We start from the raw sequence: 21985 nt of genomic DNA on the forward strand, positions 1-21985 counted from the left end.
AATCAGCTTTTATTGGCCTCTCTTTTCTGTAGAGTTATATAAACTCATACGTTATATTTACTCTTATTTCCTACTCCTCCCCACCAAAATACCGATGCTCTTCCCACTCCCATGATAACGTGTACACAAGTGTTTTTTTAGAGGATCTTTTATTCATTTTGTTTTGTTTTGTTCTGTACCAGGGATTGAACTCAGGTCCTTGTGCTTGCAAAGCAGGTAGCAGAACCACGGAGCTAAATCCCTGGCCTTGAAAGATCTTTTATTGTCTTCTTCAACTAAGAAAATTTAAGATAAGGCAAATGGGGACGAAGCATGTATTCATCCACATCTGGCTAAATCTCTCATGATTTTATTCTCATACTGTTCTGACTTCTAGTTGAAATATTTTTGGGAAAAGTGAGCATGTATTTTATTTGTTTCCAGAGTTTAAATGTAACATGATGTATATAGCACATGGTGACATAACAGTAGGACTTATTTTATTTGTCCTTTTATTTCTTTTCATATTTTTTTCATTCATTTGTTTTTTTGAGACAGGGTCTCACTAGGCAGTTCAGACTCAATATATGGTCCAGGCTGACCTTGAACTCTAGGTGATCCTCTTGCCTCAGTTTCCTGAGCACTGGAATTACACGTGTGTGCCACCATGCCCGGTTCAAATTTTCTTCTTAAAAATTAAATTCAAAAATAATTATGTTATTCTCACTCTATCCACTTTTCTTCATACTTTGTGCTGCTTTGCTTTCTATTCTTTCATTACAATGCATTGAAATAAAAAAAAATCATTCATACAATTGTACCTTCAGATCAGAACCAAGAATCTGGGTACTTTATGGTCTTTTCATGAAAGAAAGATGTGATGATCTAATGAGTACTCCTCAAAGTACACATCAAGGTAAACATTGAGTATGGTATGAGTTTTAATTCAAAATCCTTGGTGTAGGCAACCATCACATAATGCTGAAGTAGGTAGATATTAATTAAAGAAAAAAGACAAAGCATTTTTCCAATTGCCTAAATTTAGTAACTTACTTATAAATGCTGAATTACAAACTTTATCAAAAACCCACACACATTTTTTTCAGTTAAACGTTAATAATCTCTTCATAAAAGCCTTTAGATAATAGTGTAATCGATGTTTAAGAATCTTGGGGAGAAAAAGCGAGGTAAAGAAATAGTAAATTACAAATTCTGTACATATTTTTGTGGAATGATATTAGAATTTTGAGTATACATTGTAACTACGATGCATTCTACAGATGCCATTAACAAATCATTTTATCCCTTCTCTACCTAAACTTTCATCTAGCTGATTTCCTTGCACTTTCTGTAGGTAAACACACAGTTATTAAATAGCTTTTGAAATGTTAGTCACCAACTGGTATTGAGCTACTATATTTAAATGTGATATTTAATACTTTAATCTTAAAAAGACAATCAGCGAAAATGAAGTTTAATAATGTATAACCTGAGTAGCTAATTGCACTGAGAATTTAGAGAGGTTTAAATGCATGTGATATTGATCTGTCACCTCCGGAGTAGCTAATGACATCACTTACACTTCCCTGGGAAATAAGCAGAGGACATGGGAGAATGGTATAGCATTGGTTCAAACCCAATTTTATTACAGTCAAGACATTTAAAAGTAGTTAAAATGATGTAAAAAGGCAATGAGAAATCATTTGACTCTTCCTCTCTAATTAAACTTGCCTGACATGGATTAGTGATCCATGAAATAGGGACAAGCTTACTCCTTCCAATGTTATGAATCCTGACCACTTAATTGGTCCCCAGCATCTTGTTAATATACCAATTTCCAAAAGATCACACTGTTCAACCATATGAGAACAGTTTTAAAGTTTGACTGATTCTCTGGGAATTACTTTTTAAATCAAAACTAGCTCTATGAGAAGTAAAAATTTCAAAATATAGCCACTTGGTGATTTCTGAGCCCAAAATTCCAAAGGGCACTGATAAGAAAATGGCATGATTCAGAAAACTCTGTGTTCCCAAACTGTGACATATAATGGAGAAAGTACAGGGTTGTGAATAGTTAAAACTTTGGAATTTAACTAAACAGTGTCTGAACTTTAGCTGCTCCTTTACTAAGTATTGAACTTTGGACAATTTTCTGGTTTTCCATGTTTAGTCTTGGTATCTTCGTTTATCAAATGTGGATAATAATAGCTACCTCATAATGTTTTACATAATCTAAATAGTATAGATAAAATATTTGACACAATTCTCTCTAGTAATAGGTATAATTATTATGTAAATTTGATGCATATTTCATGTTAATACCAGGAACAATAAACCATTTACAGATTCACATTTCCAATCTATTAGACAGTGATTTGGTTGCCATAATTTTGACTGAACTTGTTCTGCCTATGATAAATTCCCAACATGCACTTTTTCATTCTTAAAAGAAAATCAGAGTGGAATTACTATAGCCCACTAGTGTTTATGAATCTTCTTTTTCTTACTTAAACATTTATATAGTGCTTAAAATGTATTAGGAATTACAATAGTCACTTAGAATATCACCTCACTTAATTATCACAAAAACCCTATTAGGCAGATCCTCCACTTCTCCCACATTACAATGAGACATTTGAGGTCCCTGAAGTTAAATAACTCATTGAGGACAGTTAGTAACAGAAAGTAGTAGAGCAGAAATTTTAGTGGTGTGAGTCATTAGGTTGAAAAACTGCCCTACAGTCTCTTACAAGGCTGTGAAACACATAGTTATAAGGCTAATTCAGCTCTGCTTCCCTCCAGAGTAGTTGATGATATTGACATTGTCTGAACTGTGGTCACCCTGTCATTTGCTCCTTTGCACTGCCTCTGTTCCTGACAAACCAATGGGTGACTTCCAATGGGCCAACCACCTGCTGCTCTAAAGAAACACATAGCTTTTTTTTTAACCTCCAAAGAAGGTAAATATTCTCTCATAGATGTTAGAAAAGATAAATGCATGTATAAATCCTGACACTCTCCTGTCTTAGTTTCCACTGGTCAGATAGCTAAATTTTGGATTAAGTGAAGATATATAGTTTGAATATTAACCAAAGATGAAAAATTATTTTCCAAAAAGCCAACCTCAAATCTTACTACCACCAGTAATATATGAGGGAGAGAGTGTGTCATAGCTATTTTGTCCTTGCTGGGACAAAAAACCCACACCCACTGGGACTAATAAGTGCTACATGCACATTGAGAACAACTTCTGATCTCTCCTAAAGGAAGCCAACAGGTAACCAGAGCATGAACCTGCTACCATACCTCTTCTAGTCCTTCTTCTCCACTTTGTAGAAATAAAAAAGTTCCAGAAATTTACCCTTCCTAGAGGCCACTTCTTCTATTCCAGTCAAGCCTCTGCACTTTGGATCTTCCAGAAAGAATCATGGTGTATTCCCTGGTGTTGCTCAGGTGCTGTATGATCTATAACACTTTGTTTGACCACTACCCACCAAACACGACAGTCACTACCTCCCAGTCATGATCACCAACACATCTTCAGGGTTCACTGAATGTTTCCTGGCAGGATGTGTGAACACAGAACAGAAATACTGTCCTGGAAGCAGTTATTCTGTACACATACCTAAAATCATTTATTCTCTTCATTCTTTCATGCTTTTATATTTAGTGAAAGATATGGCTCCAATAATTTAGTTCTTCATTGTCTCCCCAATATCACCTCTGTTTACTTTCATTTTTATCAACATACAAATATATTGATTTTTCTTATTTAAAAAATAAGAACAGTATTGTCTCAATGTAGGTTTCCTCCCTAACAATTTCTCTATTTTTTCCCTTTCCACTTTAAAGCTGTCAAAGAGAAAAAGAAGAAACTCATAATCAGTTAGCTACTTGTTTCACAGAAATTTTTGGAAAGCAGTTGTTATTGTTCAAAATTGAGAACAAACAATTCTATTGGGTTAATATGAATAAGACAGTTTCAGTTTAAAAGCAGATTCTCCTTTTTCATTAAAAATTAGACTTCTGTCTTTCACGGTTATATCAGTATAAAATATATACAATGAGGCCATCCTAGACTACATAGTGAGTTCCAGGCCAATCTGAATTTTTTCCCATAAATTAACCACATATTTCTACCTCCACTTCTGTCATTTTGAATTGAGCTATTATTACCACTTACTTTGAATGTATCACTAGCCATGTATTCAACTGTAGTCAATTGTATTGTTCCTGGATATCCATTGATTCTGTGAGCTTTCCTTTGAGAGGGTTATACTAGTGTTTTCATCTCCATCCATCTAACTTATTTTCCAGCGAGTTTAGTGTTTCTGTTTTAATATTTAGATCTTTAATCCACTTGGATTTTAGTTTAGTGTATGGTGAAAGATAGGTGTCTAGTTTTCATCTTGGGAAAGTTGAAATCCAGTTATTCCAACACAATTTATGGAAGAGACTATTTTTTCTCCACTGATGATGGTTGTCTCCTTTGTCAAAGATTAGGTAGCTGAGTACATCTGGACTTATTTCTATATCTTCTAATCTATTCGACTGATCCTTGGGTCTGTTTCTTTGCCGGTACCATGCTGTTTTTATCACAGTGGCTTTGTAGTATAGTTTCAAGTTGGAGATTGTGCTATCCCCTTCCATGACTCTGTTGCTTAGGATTGCTTTTGCATTTTTTTTTTTTTTTGGTACCAGGCATCAAACTTGGGTCTTTGCGCTTGCAAGGCAGGCCATAGAACCACTGAGCTAACTCTGTTGTGACTTCACCCTTTTAATTCCCTATTGCATGGGTTTGATCATTTTCTTTCCTTTTTTTTTTTGATAATGTTGCTAAAGGTTTATCAATTTTGCTTATTTTTTTGAAAAAGCAACTTTTCAATTCATTGATTTTTTTATATCATTCTCTTAGTCTCCGTTGAATTGAGTTCTGTTCTGATTTTAATAATTTCCTCCCTTGTATGAGCTTTTGGTTTGTCTTGCTCTTCTTGTTCCATAAGTTTAAGCTTGCTCTGTTTTCCTACTGTGGAAATTCACCACTATGAATCTCCCAAATAGAACTGCTGTCATTTTTACCCATAAATTCCTGTATGTTGTACTGGCATAATCATTAAATTGTAAAAACTATCTTATTTCTTCTTTAATTTCCATTGTGAAGCATTGATCGTGATAAAACCAGCATGGTACTGGCAAAGAAACAGGCCCAAGGATCAGTGGGATAGATTAGAAGATATAGAAACAACTGCAGACAGACTCAGCTCCCTCATCTTTGATAAAGTAGTGAAACATCCTCACTGGAGGAAAGAAAGCCAGTTCAATAAATTGTATTGGAAAAACTGGATTTCAGCTTGCCAAAGATTAAAGCTAGACACCTATTTTTCACCATACACTAAACTAAAATCCAAGGGGATCAAAGATCTAAATATTATACAGAAACACTAAACTTGATGGAAGATAAGTTAGGTAGAACCCTCAAGGACATTGTCATAGAAAAAGACTGTATGAACAAATTCTCAGTAGCACGGGAACTACCATAAAAAATCAACAACTGGGATGTCATCATATTGAAAAGCTTCTGCACTACAAGAGAAACCACCAACAGAGGTAAGAGACAACCTGCAATGTAGGAAAAAAAAATTACCAGCTGTTCCTGAGAAAAAGTCTACTATCTAGAATATATAAAGAACTCTAAAAATCAAACCCCCAAATATAAACACCCAATTCAAAAATGGGCATCTGCAATGAACAGACACTTTTCAGACAAAGAATTAAAAACACATGAAAAAATATTCAACATCACATTTCATTCAAGAGATGAAGATGAAAACAACACTGAGATTCTATCTCACCCTAGAAAGAATGGCTGATATCAAGCAATCAACCAATAACAAATGCTGGTGGAGTTGGTGGGAAAAAAGAAAACCTTCTTCACTGCTAGTGAGAGTGGAGACTGGTGCAACCACTGTGTAAAGTCCCCTTTAACTCAGCTATTCCTGTTCTGGGCATCTTCCAAAAAAATTAAAAGAATCATACCTCAGTGATATGTGCTCACCCATGTTTATAGAGGCATAGTTTGTCATAGCTAAAACTTGGAAAGAGCCCAAATGCCCATCAACTAAAGACTGGATAAAGAAGATGTGTTTTTCTTTATATATATATAAAATGGAGTTCATCCATAAAGAATGAGAAATTAGAGGCATTTATAGCTAAATGGATGCACATTGAGGCCATGCTCGTAAGTGAAATAAATAGGACACACATGTGTAAATACAGAATAGTTTGTCCGGCATGAAAAAGTATAAGTGTAAGGATCAAAATGTATAATTGATATTACACAATAGGAAGAAAAGGTCTAAAGCAGTAGGTGAAGTGGGATGGGTAGGGGAAAGGTAAGAAGGGAAATGAAAAAATATGAGAAAAGGAAAAACATGGAAACAAATTCTTTGCAAATAGGGAAGGGTTGAGGGGGTGAAGGGAGGGCAGGGGTATGCAGCAAAAATAAGAACTAAGATATGTCATGTAAACGTACAAGATCCCAAATATAACTGTATTGTATGCCTAAATTGTACCAATAAATTTAATGGGGGGAAAACGTAATAAGTTAGTTATTCACCTAAACAACACACATGGAAAAATGGAAGAAAAATATAAAAATAAACACACATAGGCAAATGATTCTTTTAAATACTGGTTCCAATATTCAGAGAGAGAAACATTTTCAACATATAGTATTGGGAATTTGAATAGTCCCATACATAACAAAGAAGTTGGAGGCTTACCATACAAACACAAAATTTAAGTAAGAAAGTATCAAAAATCCCTTTGCTATTGATGAAATTATAAACCCCTTAGAAGAATGCCTAGGGGAAATATCTTCCTGACAGTGGATTTGGCAGTCATATTTTTGATATGATACCTAAAACACATGCAAAAAAAGACGAAAACTGAATAATTTAGACTGCATAAAAATTTAAGAATTTTATGCATCAAAAGATACTACCAACATAAGAAAAAGGAAGTACACAGAATAAGAAAAAAAAATTTGCAAATCATATATAATGAGTTTTTATCTAGGCTATACTAGGAATTCCTACAATCCAACAATTAAAAAAAGCACAAACTGCACCATTAGAAAACTGGGAAAGGACTAAGTAGGTACTTTTCAAAAGAACAAATACGAGTGGCCAGCAATGGTCAACACTGGTCACTTTAGGGAAATGCAGATGAACACCATGCAAAATTACTTCACATCCACTAAAGTGACACTGAATGAATGAATGAATGAAGATATAAGGAAAAATGGCCTCAGAATATGAAGAAATCATAATTCTGGCAATTGCTAGTAAGAATAGTAAATATTTCAGTTTCTATCATGAACACTATGGTGGTTTAATTTTCTTTGAAAATTAAAAATAGAATTACTGTACAAGTCATTAATTTCACCTGGCAGAAATAGCCGTGACTCAAGGACACAGTAATATACCATATCCTAACAGCATTACTCATGTGAAGTCCAGTGTCAGCGGAGAGTTGCATAAATATATTGATTGTGGTACTGTACACAAATACAGTGAATATCATTTGGCCCTAGAAAGCAAGACAATTCTGACGCATGCTACAGCAGGGAAGTACCTTATATGTATTATGAAGAAAAAAATATGGTCATTAAAGAAAACATACTGTATTATTGCATCATAGGAAGTATATTGAGCAGTCACTCTGTTACAATCTTGCATCTTGCAGATCTGAGGAGTTGATCTGCTGAAAACTTTTAGAAGAATCCGTCTCCCATTTCAGATCTGAGGGTTTTTTTTTGTGTTGGGGGATTGTTTCAGATTCCCTAAACTTGGGTCATAACTGCATCCATACCACCCCATAAATGACATCATTACTTTCCTTGTTTCCCAATATGTAATCACTTATTTAACAAATTATGAATTCTTCCAATGCAAAGATTGCATCTTTTCTCATTTTATCTTTAAATTCCCACATTTTATTAAAAATTTTGTTTTCACCATTACAAATACTTCTATTGCTTTTAATTCTACTATGAACAAACATAACAGCTCACTTTCCTCTAGCAGTCCCATTATGCTAGCACCATGATAGCATTTCTTATGCATTAACCCTTTTGTACTACTCTCCATGTTTTGTAGAAGAAATTGTATCACATTCATTTTACAATGAATTCATAGGTTCTTCCTTTATTTAGAATAATTTCTCAATACAGTACCCAATTTTATCATTATGTTCTAATTTTGTAAGATAAACTAATAGATATCCACCCTTTCTGCATCAGTCAGCTTTCTTGTTACAAAGACAAAATACCTGATATCCAAAACTTAAAGGTGAGATTTATTTCAGTTCACATTTGCAGTGGGTTCAGTCCACGGGGGCTGACTCCAAAGCACGCGTGACATAGCGAAAGGACCTGAGGAAGAAAACCTGCTCGGGTCACAGGGGCCAGAGGGAAAGGACCCATGGATAAGAACACACCCCTCTGGATCAGGCCCCCCAGTGGCCTGGATCTTTTGACCAGACCCAATTCCTAACATATTCTGCTGCTGAATTCATCAAGGGGTAAATCTACTGACCATTCTACACCCCCTGATCCAGTTACCGTCAAAATACATGAGACTGTTGAGGGATATTTTTTACCTAAAATATGACTTTCTCTGTTAGACTCTGGTAGTTTTTCTACAAACTGTAAGGGCCAGGTAACCAGTAAATATTTCTAGAAACAGTAGCAGCCAAAGCCTTACTTCAGAAGGAATTAAAAATAGTACCCATGACTCCTTTTCTCCAGGATCTGACACAAATTCTCACTTCTCTATTTTTCTTCTGGAAGCAGACTGACTACTTCTGTTCCTCTTCCTCTCTCCGTTTTCCTCAGAGTTACTTTCTTCTGAAGGAAGAAAGAAAAATCTATGAGATAAACATATATAAAATATATTCACTACAAAAATCACATTTCACTTTAAAATTATGATTCATCAGCTAGATAAAAGGGGGAAATGAGTTGAATTTTCCAAAAACTAATGAAAATATAACAAGACTAACATTCACTGGTGAGAGATCGTATGATTATAGGAAGAAATGTTAGCATGAAAGTGAAATTGGATCCCCAGGTTTGAAACCCAAGGAGTATTTTAATTTCATTTTTATTGTTGATGCACAGTAGAAATTATTCATTTTAAAAGAATACATGATAATCTAAGCCTTGAAAGTAAGCTGTTTCTCTAAGAATTTCAAAATTCATGGAATTATAAAGTTATATGAGAAATAATAAAGACTTTAATATTTACAATATCTTGCTGTGTTCTCTACAGGAAACAGTGACTCACAATACTCTATACATACATATATTTGTATATGTTTATATGTATATGCCATACATTGTATGTACACACACATATATAATACATTAATGCATCAACATTCATATGAATATTACCTAGATTTTAGCATAAGCACTTTTTAATAAGAAAGAAAAGATAAATGCACTTTCATTGGGTAAAAGTCTTTTTCTAAACTCTACAGCATAGTCCCAGAGATCCTTTCACAGTCAGCTGTTTGCTGGCTTTTGGCTGCTTATGCTTAAAATTCTATGGACTTCAGGAGCTTATTTAATTTTGTAACCACTGCTGGTGACCCAGAAATGTTTACTTATGTGACTTCCTCTGGAATTCAGATTTCGCCGAGTAGGGCTTGAAAATACATCTGTTAGGAATACAGTGTTTTATGCTCAAATACAGTATATTACCATTAAATGTTTCATCATTTTGGATAAAAGCAAGTAAATTAGACTTTGTAAGATTGCTTTAGGTCATGTTAGCATAACCTAGGATTTACGAACTGAAGAGGACCAGATCATCCAACCTCCTTACTTTAGAGATGTAGGCTCTTGCCATCACCCCAGAGAAGTAATTGTAATGAGATCCCACAGCTCACTTAGGCTGGGTCCTAGCTCTGTGTGACCCCTGCTATCTAAGCCTAATTCCTTGTGCCCTTGCAAGAAGCAGCATTGCACGGTGTGTGAAGCAGAATTGGGTACCCATTCTGTTTTTATGCTTAGTAGACCTTTGGCAACTAGAAACCTAACCTCAGAATCTCAGTTTACTCATCCACAGATTGTGTGCCAAAAGTGAACTGGCCTAGTGTAAGATGTAGCTGAAACAGCACACGTAAATACACAGCACTGTGCATGGCACATGGTAAAAACTCAGGAAATGTTTGTTACGCTAGTGAACAGTATGTGTCTTAGTGGCTCAATAAATATTTTGTCTTTACGTATTCTAGTCATCAATGTCTATGCCCAGAAATAGTAAGGCCAAAAAGGATATGCTTTTGTAAGAAGATGAAAGCCCATAGTTAATTGATTTAATTATAAAACATAAGGCACATTATTAGATTTTTGCGAGCACTCGCCTGTGGATAAAAAGAACAGTGTCTTTTCTTTGGACCACATCAAATTCCTTTTATGCAGTAGGTGATGAAATAAAAAAAAATTTAAACTTTCCATTCATTGAATGCCTAAGACAGTCTTGAATGTTAAAAGATAAATATTAAAGAGATAGGTGTAGCATTTGAAAAATGGAGTGTGATCTAGTTAAAAATGGCAGATCAAGCAGTGGAAGAATTAATAAATCTTTGGCATGCCTTTTTGCACTCTTAGGTTATTAGAAGGAAGGAAATCTGTAATGAACTCTTTACAGTTTCTGACCCTGATACCGATATGGAACTGAAAATTACAAAAGGCAGCTTGAGGGGCTGGAGTGGTGCATTGGCTTTGAAAGTAGGGCATCTGTTCTGCTTTAGTTCCCCTACTGTTTAAGCAAATATCAAGGGTCTAACAGCTTGATATGTATTCATGGCCCAGAACCCTCCAATTATACCATGTGTCATGACATTGATGCAAATGCTATCCTCAACTGTTGGAGATGCGGAAGAAAGTTTAAAAATCCACTACCGTGGCAGTACATTAACCTGCTCTCAAGCGCTCAGCAAGAGACAATGTAAGTGTGTGTCAGTTAAGGATGACACAAACCTTTGCCTTCAAGCTAAAAGGGCTATTAAGTTAAACACAGTGCTTTCAAAAAAGGTATTTATTGTTGGCTTCCAGAAGATTACTATGTCATTATATTCAGCTAATGAATTTTGTTATTGTAGCGATGACTTGGGAGTGTGGAAAGTGTAGAATTCTTTTGTGCAGGTTTTCAACTTTAGAAGGCAACATAGTCAAACTCTTGAGTTTCCTCACTACACCTTGATATCTCCAGGTTTACACCTCTACTTGGTAGATCTGAGAGTCAGAAAAGGTTTGTTCAAAGGCTGTAACCGGAAGGAGGAAATGTTTTTGTTCTTCTGTGAACGTCAGCTTGCTTAAGCTATGCTTTTCTCTCTATGACTACCGTCACCGTTATGCTTAATAATAACTTGAGAGATAAACTCTTGAAAAATCAAAGAAACGTTGGAAAAACAGCTGTGCCCTAATAGTAGACTGATGGATTTCTGATTCTCTTTAACATAGTGAACTAGGACAATCTGGCTCCATTTCAGCTAAAAATGTATTTCTTCTAGTACTAAGGTGGCATTTATCTAATGATGGTAATGAAGGCAAATGTTACACGTTAATATTTTTGTAAAACTAGAAAGAGCTTAAAAAACTCAGATAAACTTTTCACTTCATTTCAAAGAAAGAAAATTGTTCTGGAAGCTTCCATTCAGCTTTAAGATTATTCAAATCTGTTGTCTCTGAGTTCCCATCATAGTGACTTGTGTAGGAGTAACTCTCCTTTTAACAGAACAAAGGCAGAGGGGAATTGTCATGTTATTAAAAACCATTGTCCTAGCTGGTCTGATTTTTGGCTATAGTCAACTACTTTATTTCTACATCAAGCTTATATTACAATCACATGACTTTACTGAGTTGGAAGTCTCTATGACAAAATTTTCACAGAGATGTGGTAGTAGGAGTTGGGCATTCACCAATGAAAAAACCGGTTTGTGCCTTCCAAAATAAATTTTTATTTAGAATCTTGGGATAAAGGAAAGTTGGGTAGCTGTGGGCTATTAGATTTCCTTTTGGTATAATCACTTTCTGTAACGCATCAAAATGTTCATGTGATGTAAAGTTTGAATGTTGTAAAACAACATTCAAGGACCTAGATCTTTTTTTAATTATTATATTAGGAATCACAATTGTTTTAAGATAGTCACAGCAAGTATAACTCTTGTGAATGTTGAATCTCTGTATTAACATTGACAGAGAATCCAGTTATGAAGGAAGGTTGAGTTTTCAAGTTGGTTCTTAGCGCGCTGGATACAGTATTTAACTATAACCTCCCAAACATATAAATCTATTTATATTTTTATGGATTTGTGTGATATAATTTCAGCTTAGCACACAGAAACCTTTTCAAGTATTTTTCATCTTAAATTTCCCATAACTAACACTTCTGTAAATCATTTTTGGTAATCATACGCAGGGGTCATATAATTCAAATATATTGTAACAGAGATTACAATTATAAACTAAGAGATTCAATGTGTTCATGATTCACTAGCCTTTAATTTTCTCATCTGTACATGCTTAAAGTGGAATAGATGGTTTTTAATTCACCCTATACACAAAGTCCCTAGCCTACATCTCTCTGTTATTATGAGCATGAAATTCAATGATTACTATGCTTTTGAACTCTCTCTCCCCAAAAGATTTATTTTTTCTGTGTCAGGGAATAAAATAAATGCATTTCTTTACCAGCCATCAGATCATAGTTTTGATACTAATCGGTTGATTATTGGATTTCTGAAAAATTCCTGCATAATTCAGAATTGGTTTGCACATAGTACTAGAAAATACTGATAGCCATATATTTCCGTCCTGTTACACCAAGTGAATCAGAAAACATTGGTATTAATATTGTACTTTTTCACACATAGACCTTGCAGTTTCCCTCAAGAGTACAGTCCTGCAATACCAACCCTTTGTAGTTTCATATTTGCTGTTACATTTTTGCAGATATTTCTCATTTTTACTTAAGCAAAGTCCAGGGCATTACTCGAGTTTCAAGGAGTTCTATTACCCACAGTTTCAGTCACCGGGAGATGCTTTCTTATCATCTCATGTTGGTCAAAATTTAAGTGAGATCAGAGAAGTAAACCCAGCACTCAAGAAACCTGAATTATCCTTCTGACTTCTCTACTTCCTAACTTGCTAGACCATTGACAAGTTATTGAACCACCAGCAGGCTTATTTTCTCACGTAAAAACAGGACAACTGTATATAAAACATGGTGCAGTGAGAAATAACGCATATCAGGGATCTTATATAAGGCAAAAAAAAAACATATATTGCTCAATATGTGAACGTTAATATGTGAGCATCACTTTTACTACCAAATATGGTCTTTCAATCTATTTTCCCTAATACACTTTCTAATTTAGAAGGAAATGTTTTTTTAAATGTTATTAGTATATTTTTTTACTCAGCCTAGAGGCTGATTTTTACGTACTTACTTCAGTCTACATTCCTTGCGTCTGTGTTACTCAACCTCGATGCAGTTGTATGGATAATTTAACGTGCAATATCTCCCATCCTTTGAATTAGTGATTTAGTATCTATAACATTTATGAATACATTTCTCAGGTTTGTTCTTTAAAAGATTCCCTGTGTGTGTGCACGTGTGTATTCGACAGTACTATTTATAAACACTGTAGCTCCACAAACCGCACACCGCAAATGTGAATGTCAAGAGGCTTCCCCCAGGAACACTTCTGCAGTGGGAAGAGTAACGCCCTTCTGCTTGTCTCTCTAAACATGCACTGATTTTTAACTCTTCACCATATTCCTTAGTGAATAAAGCTAATCCTGTTGCAATTATTGGAATCTCTAGATTATTTCAGTGTTGCAAGCTTCTATGACAAGTGTGTTCAAATTTTATCCTTGGAAAGTCCTCCCTGTCCACTAGGGCTCACACTTTATGTCACCTAGCTTTGAATGTGCAACTCCTACAAGGTATACTTGTGCTTGATAAATAGTCATATGTTGTCTTTTGATATTCTTTGACTTGCTATTGATCTCTTGCGTCTTTATTTCAGATTTCAAACGTCTATAAGCGCTCCTAATTACACTGTCACAGCTGTCTCCATGTCCCGAATTGATAGAAGACATTTACGTTTCAGGCTCATTTTGACTTTGAAGAAGAGCCAGAAGACGCGGGGCGCCAGGCCCAGTGAATAAGGAGAATGAAGACACACTACACTATAATGGTTTCAAGAGTCTGCCTTCCCATGAGATGGGACTGGGCAACAGCATTCACTATTTTTTTTTTTTTTTAATCATACTGCGTAAAAACACGCAAGGCTTTCAGAACTGCTTTGAAAAGTGACAAGACTGATGGGATAAGCTTGTTTGAAGAGAAGGGGAGCATTTGGGGAGTGTGATGGTGAACTGTCTTTTCCAGTATATATATTAAATGTCGATATTCACCACATATCATATATATACATATTTAAATGTCAATATTCACCATATATTTTGATCACGCCCCATATGTTTAACTGTTATGCAGTACTTAAAATTTAAAGTCCTCAATATCCAAACTATAACATAATTTTGTGTACATTTACTTGTAGGAACAGAACAGCTATTTTTTTTGACTAGTATGAACTAAAGCAAAGGCAGCATAGGCAGACAAATTCATTAGTGTTAGAGATAAAATATTTTCAAGAGTAAATTAAAATGGGATTTCGTAACTCCCTGGAGAATTGATATTTGAGTTTTTCATGGAGTCCAAGAAGGTCTCAGGTTCTACTTTCTTGTTAGTAGATTAAGAAAAACAAATAAACAACTGGCCTATCAATGACTTAGCAAAATGTGATTAAGCATTTCTAAAAAACTTTACCTCGTGACAAACACATTCGCGAGACATTTTAAGCCACTATTCAAGTACGAAAAACTCTCCTTAAAACATGTTTTCAGTCATAAACAGTTCGCACTTCTGTCAGCCTGAATTCAACTTCGCAGGCTGTTCCTCATCTCTCTCTACCTATATTTTTCTGCAGCTGCTGAAATCTCTAAGGGAATCTCTCCATGGAGACAGAGCCAGCCGGTTCAAGTCTCTTCTCTGTTCTTGAGTTCCTGTTTTCAAGTAATGATTCAGATAAACTAGAGATCAGTTTCCTTTCCTGTAACTCTGGCAGCTGAAATTAATTCTCCAAAGACTCCTCTTTGGAGGCAAGCAGATGGTACATATGCACGTGTTTTAGTTTTGATTGTACTAGTTCTGAATAATTTAAATTCCAAATCTCTATAAAACTACTGTATTCCCATTTCCCAATACAATTTTTTTTCCTCCTGCCTCAGAAATTCCTTCCTTATATTTTGACATTTGGCTGAAACTTGTTCGTTCATTTTGTACTGGCTTCATTGTCACACAGCTTCTGGTGTTCTTTGTTACAATTTTAGATAAGTATGGCTTTAGAAAACTAAGATGCTTTTAGAAACTGTTCTGCTGGTGATTTTCCCTTTACCATTTGCAAAGCATTTTGTATACATAAACAGCACATTAGCCAAATGATGTCATTATCATAGTTCCTGTTGGTTCGTACTTGGCTCTCGCTTGAGAATTACCCCAAATAGGTTTGCAGTTTTATAGTTGCATTATGAGGTACTCAATAATATGTACGGATTTAGGTATCTTTTTTTCCTGTCATTCTGTTTGAACACCAGCCAGTCCTGTCTCAGTCCAAGATTCACTGTTGCTTCAGGTAGTATATGATAAATAGGTCATGTTTACAAGTTCAGAGGATTTAACCTTCTCTAACCAAATTTGAAGTCTTTCTCTTAAAATTGTTAAGACTAGCCAACCACGGTAGTTTGTGAGCACGTATTTGTGTATGGATTCATATATATGCACAGACATCTACAGCTACTCAGCTCTATTGGAAAAGCTTTGCTTTTATAGGCAGGAAAGCAATGATTCAATTCTAGATGAGCTTCATTAAGTTTAATTGCCATTATCTTTTTCCTTTACTATGCCTAAGATGTCGATGATAACGATGAGCGTATGCAACAGTCTTCATCACTGTAAGAAAAAAATAAACATATAATCAATTTTAAATGAGGTGGTAATCTCATCTGTGAAGTTGAAAACAGTACTATGTGAAATATATAATTATTCTTTACTAAATGGTGTTTGTATTGTTTTGTTTTCATGTAACTGTTATAAAGATCATATCACCTTTCATTACCATATTTATGAATGAGGAAACTCAACCTCAGAGAGATTACAGGATGTTCCTGCATACAGCCACTCATGAAAGCAAAGGCATAAATAATAGATACTAAAATAAAAATCCCATCTTTTTAGCATAAAGTAGAATTGCATAAAAAGCACATTATTTCTAGACAAGGCAAATATAATTTGTGTTGTATAAAACATTTTTAATTGAAGAAATTCAACTGTATAGGTAATAAGGTGTGAAACTCACAATTCTTTTATTTTATGTATAAAAAGTTTGTAAAACAGAAACAACGACTGAAGACTTAAAGGAGCCTCAGAAATCTCATCTATTTGATAGCACACTTCTCTGGGGACCTTCAGAGTTGCCATGCAGAATCAACAAATAAATAACATTCAGTGGTGTTTTGTCTCTTTTGATTTCAACCATTCAAGTGATGTGGATTTTTGCCACATCTCTTGAGAAATAATTGCATATCCCAGAAATAATTGCATATTATGAGGAAGTTATTCACAAATCTTCTTCAAATTGCCTCTTCTCTAACTTCCTTCTTTTTGTCAGAGTTACACCTAATCTGAACACATCACTAAAAAATTTCTCATTCTTTGTGAGGGTTACACTGTTAAGTGTTTGGCTTACCAGTGTTTACCTTGTTTACTTTTCACTTTCCCAAGAGTTTGTGTTTACCTCCGGCACAGTCTTCCTCTTGCCTCCACCAAGTTTAGTCTCTTCAATAAATAGGCTCTCTAAACTTGTTTCCTAAATAGTCTGAAGTTAGACATTGAAAACGGTGGCTCTTCAATAGCCAGCAATATTCTAAACATACCATTTAATGCATTAATATTTACTGTTTTCAATTCAAATTTTTTAGAAACAGAAAACCAAAATGCAGATTCCAAACAAAGAAAATAAATGGCATAGGATTCTGAGGCAGATACAATGCAATAAAAATGGAATATTGAAAGCTGTAAAATATTTGAATATATTATCCTTGAAAGAATCTTTTATTTCATAATACGATCCTTAGAGTATTTCTGGGGGTTAGCTACATCAAAAGAAAATGAAAAGACTAATGAGTTGGTAACAGGACAAGGAAGTTATTATTATCACAGAAGTTAAAAGTTTTACTTAGCTTTTAAATGCTATGCTCGGAACCTAGAGAGTATTACAGGCTAATGATGATCATTGTTTGTTGTCATTCTTAAACTCCAACATCGTCCGTGTTTTATTTTTCATTTTTTTTCTGCGTTTAAGTTCCATTTTCACTTGATCTTAGCCAAAAATCCGAGAAAGGATAAGGATTCATTTTCTTATTTTAATGACGTCTACATTTTCAGTTCTAGTTTGATTATCTTAAAGTTGAAAGGCTCATATTGTAACTGATTATGACTAATATGTTTTATTTTTAGGATGTAGCTTAAGAAGGATCATATTTATATATGGTGACATAGTACACAGCTCAAGAGAACCTGTATTGGGAAAATTTGTATTCACATTTAAATTAGGCTAAAATTTAGTTTGTCCAAAAAATAAGTATTAGATGTCTATATTTAGGCAGGGTTTTAAATTCTAGACAACTCCATTTCTTGGTTGTATCTTGCAGGAAGGGGATAAAGAAATAGGCCCGGGTATGTAGCTCAGCAGTTCATTGGCCTGCCTCACAAGCGCAAGGACCCGAGTTCGATCCCCAGTACCAAAAACAAACAAACAAAAACTCAAAGAAATAACTTCCAGTTATATATTTAAAGTGAAATAATTTCAGCCCACCCAGGATATGCACAAACACAGGAAGAAGGAGACTAAGACTGTGGCTGGGCTATTGGCTGTGGGGGATCGGGAAGGACCCTTCGTGAGAGAGCATCTAGATGCTCAGTTGGAATAGGCTTTGGGCAAACGTCTGGAAATCACTAGAAATGGGAGGAGCAGTGCACGAAAGATCGTTAAGCTGATACTCTGTATCCTTGTTCAATATGGTCAATGACTGATAATTCAAACTTACAGATGCAGCAGAGAAGGCATTTTCATGGGAGCCATTTTGGAAAGTTCCTCAGGATCAACAGTTTGGAGAATCTGAAGGTCCATTCTTCGTTAGGCACATTTTCTGTTTGTACCACAATTACAGTAGCAAGGGAGAATGACTGTACACTTATTGTACATGAAAGAGCTGGTTAATAAAATTTTAAAGGGTTTTTAATGTTGAAGGGATATATAATTGATGAAAATATTATGAAACTACACAGTGTTTTAGTTCAAGTTTTCTCAATTTCAAACTCTTGATATTTGGGGCCAGATATTTCTGGGTAGTAGGGAGCTTGCACACTGTAAGAAGATTAGCAGCATCTTTGACCTGTACACACCAGATGCTAGAAGCAATCTACTGCCCACATCATGACAATTACAACTATCTGCAGAAATTATTAGGCACTGCCTATTCCCTTGGGGAGAAAAAGCAAAGTCATCTGAGCACCACTACATTTATTTATTTTTTTCTTCTCTATGCTCCCTCAGAGCAGAACGTATCTTTGACAAAAAAGACAGAAAACACCTCTGTCATATTTTTTGTCCAAGCAATTTTTTAATCACAGAGTGGAGATCACAAGCTAATTGTATAATGATGATGGATTCTGTCTGAACCTTGTACCAGGCTCTTCCTGAAAATTGACTTGTGTTGTGACATTTTCAATTCTTGCAAAATCTTCATCATAAAAACGAGGTACCAGATTTCAATGGCCCCTCTTTTACATTCCCCTACTGCAGTGGGTTGACCTTTTCAGTATTCTAAGCAAGATTTTGAAAGAGCTGACCATCCCCTTCCCTTCCTTTTAAAAAGTACAGTAAACCTGTTGCAGAGACCGAAGTGACTGGCCAACTGAGATGAAGAATTTTAAAAAGGTCAGAACGGTCCGGTGCACTATATATTTCACAGTGTTTATAGAGCATTTTGAATGTGTGCTTTAACTATTATTTTAAAAATAAAATCTAAAGCAAAGCCTGAAAAATAGGGCATGGCTTGATTAATACTCATCCCGAAGGCAGTCTTAACTTGTGTTTTTAGCCTTCACCTTGTGCTCAACTTTTAAAGCACGGGAATTTGTATAACCCCATGTCAAAATCATAACTTTTGGAACTGTTAGATCACTATTTAATCTTCTGGAGCACAGGAGTACTTATGTCTCTGGGACTCTGCTCAGCCATACAGAATGTGCAGACAAAAAGGTAAAACTCATTCAAATAAGAGACATTACACTTTCTGCCCCTTCAGCAATACTGCAGGAATTTTCATTTAGCAAAGTGTCAGCCTCAGCAATACCATTATCAGTGGACATCTGGTTTTCGTTCTCATGTACATAGGCAGCAAATTTAAGGTCCGGTTTAGCATATTCAGGGAAGTAAATGGGCTTGGGGGGCACTAAAGGAAGCAGATTAGTTTCCACACTCTTCGAATGAGAACTGAATTTCAAATGACAGAGATATCAAAAACCTTCACGCATTAGAACAGAGAACTTGTGTTAGCACAGGGATTTTTAAATGCAGTATTCGTGACATATGTAAATGATATGAATTCTTGGATACAACAATCATGTAAAATGGTATTTATTCTCTTTATATTTAGTGCCTGGAAGTAACAAGGGACCAAGCTGCTGCCGGAATACTCAACCGCACAAATTCTGAATTGAAACAAAGGGTAAGAGCCAGATATCAAAATGTCCTTTCTACTCATAGAATGTGAAATTAATTTACAGGAGTCTTGGGAACCCAGGGAGAAGAAGAGAGGCAATAAGAATGTAAACGAAAACAAATTACGTGACACAAATTTAGTTGTATGATGTATGGAAATGACTGAACTCTCAGATTTGACATTTTAAATTGTAATAATGAAGCGATGTTTGAGTTAAGAGTGGATATACTGCCTCTGTAAGACTGAAGTGTCAGAGCCATGAATAGGAAGGGCGCACATTTTCTGTGGGATTGGGTCCACAGTCCCACTTTGAAAAAAAGAGCTCAAATTTTTCATCACAAAATCGGGCTTCAACTTTAGGATGTGTTTACTGATCATCACTTTAGAAATATACATAGAGGGCTGGGGATTTAGCCCAGTGGTTCCAAGCAAAAGATCCCAAGTTTGATCCCCAGTACAAAAAAAAATACACACACACACACACACACGCACACACACACAGAGTGTGTGTGTGCGTGTGTGTGTGTGTGTGTATATCAGAACTTTTGGCAGATTATCTTTAAGAAAATAATGCTCTGGTAGCAGTGCCCCTTAAAAGAGAAGTGTTGATGAGATATTTTAATATTTTTAGTTTTGTGTTAAATATTGAAATTATTTAGGACCCAAATCTTTGAAGCGCAAAGACCTGCTGAGTTATAAAAAAAGATGATTTAAAAATATCTAGAATCAAATTCGGGTATTAAATTGAGAGAGAAATAGAAAGTTATATAATACATTATCTTTCCCTTATCAAAGGATACGATCTAAAAGAGTGATTGGGGGAGAAAATAGTTCTTATGAGTAAAGTTTTACACACTGTTCAAACAACATCCTGTCATTCAGATGTGGCCTTTTAATCTTTTATTCCAATTATAGGACAGAGAATCTGCTGAGCAAAGAGACACAAAAATGGAGTCCTTGATTTCGAGGAATGTATCATCTAGTTGGAGGAACAGGTTTACTATTCTACCAGTCAGAAAGTGCTATAGACATGATTACAATACAAATGTAATGGAGTGCAGAAGGAATTGTCAGGTATTGCTATAACTAATTTCAGATGTGAAAAAAAATTTGGTTTAACATAGTTACTACTCGTGATCAAAACTTGTGAGATATACATTATAATTCAAACATTCTGAGACCTAATCTAAAACTCTTACCATGACAAACACTGTCTTTAAAATTATCAAGCTTACTTTTTTAGAACAGATTAGAGTCACAGCAGAATTGAGCGGATGGTACAGAAAGTTCTCCCCACCTCACATGTGTAAAGCCAGCATCCACATCCAGCAGACGGAGGTGCATGGGTTATAACTGGACAGTTTATAGTGGTGTCTGGTCATCTACAGGGGGTGAAGTACGCAGGGCACCTTAGGTGCCCTCTTGGTGTTGGAGAGTCTATGGGTTTTCCTAAATGTAGAAAGGCTTCATACAGACTATATGTGACATCAAACAAAATAGTTCCACTGCCCCACAAACTGTTGTGTTTATTCAGTGTCCCTTTCTGTGGCTTCCTTAGCAAGAATTTATGTTCTCTTGTCTTCCTAGCTTTGTACTTTCCAGAAAATATCATGCATTTGGAATTATACTTCACTTAGCCTTTTCAGTGTCACTTCTTTTAGTTGAACTATAGATTGAAATCCCCCCTTTATCTTTTCAGGGCTTGCTAAGGCTTCGTCTAGGTGCACCACTGCTTATTTATTTCTGGATATATCGGGGTTCATTACAATGCATGTCTTTTCATAGCTTGCTAGCTCACTGTCTGGGTGTACCGAGGTACAGAAATATATCTTATTTGCTTTTATTTTATAATATTAGATATTAAACCCAGGGGACTGCACATGCTAGGCAATTGTTCTACCACTGAGCTACTTTTTTGGTAATTATGAATTTTTGGCAATTATGAGTAAAATTGTTCTTAAACATCTATTTCCAGCTTGAGTAAATGACAAAGGGCAAAAATGCTGAACTCTGTCATAAGAATATGTTTAGATCTTAGATCTTTTTTTTTTTTTTTTTTTTTTTTTTTTTTTTTTTTTG

The 21985-nt window shown here is 35.2% G+C and overlaps 1 long non-coding RNA gene across 2 annotated transcripts in view; it reads right to left on the reverse strand.

Annotated features, from left to right (window-relative positions):
* Nucleotides 1-15984: 15984 nt before the first annotated feature.
* Nucleotides 15985-21985, reverse strand: part of LOC109117442 — a 7208-nt gene continuing 1207 nt past the window's right edge. The window contains exons 2-4 of one of the 2 annotated variants that reach the window (XR_002024749.1): nt 18227-18391; nt 16867-16995; nt 15985-16070 (exon numbers count right to left, since the gene is read on the reverse strand). This is a non-coding gene — a long non-coding RNA (uncharacterized LOC109117442). The remainder of the gene's footprint in view (nt 16071-16866; nt 16996-18226; nt 18392-21985) is intronic. The other variant, XR_002024750.1, reaches the window with a different exon arrangement.

Source organism: Fukomys damarensis, unplaced genomic scaffold (assembly GCF_012274545.1).
Source record: "Fukomys damarensis isolate Sample0158 unplaced genomic scaffold, DMR_v1.0_HiC HiC_scaffold_33, whole genome shotgun sequence".
NCBI classification, from domain to species: domain Eukaryota; kingdom Metazoa; phylum Chordata; class Mammalia; order Rodentia; family Bathyergidae; genus Fukomys; species Fukomys damarensis.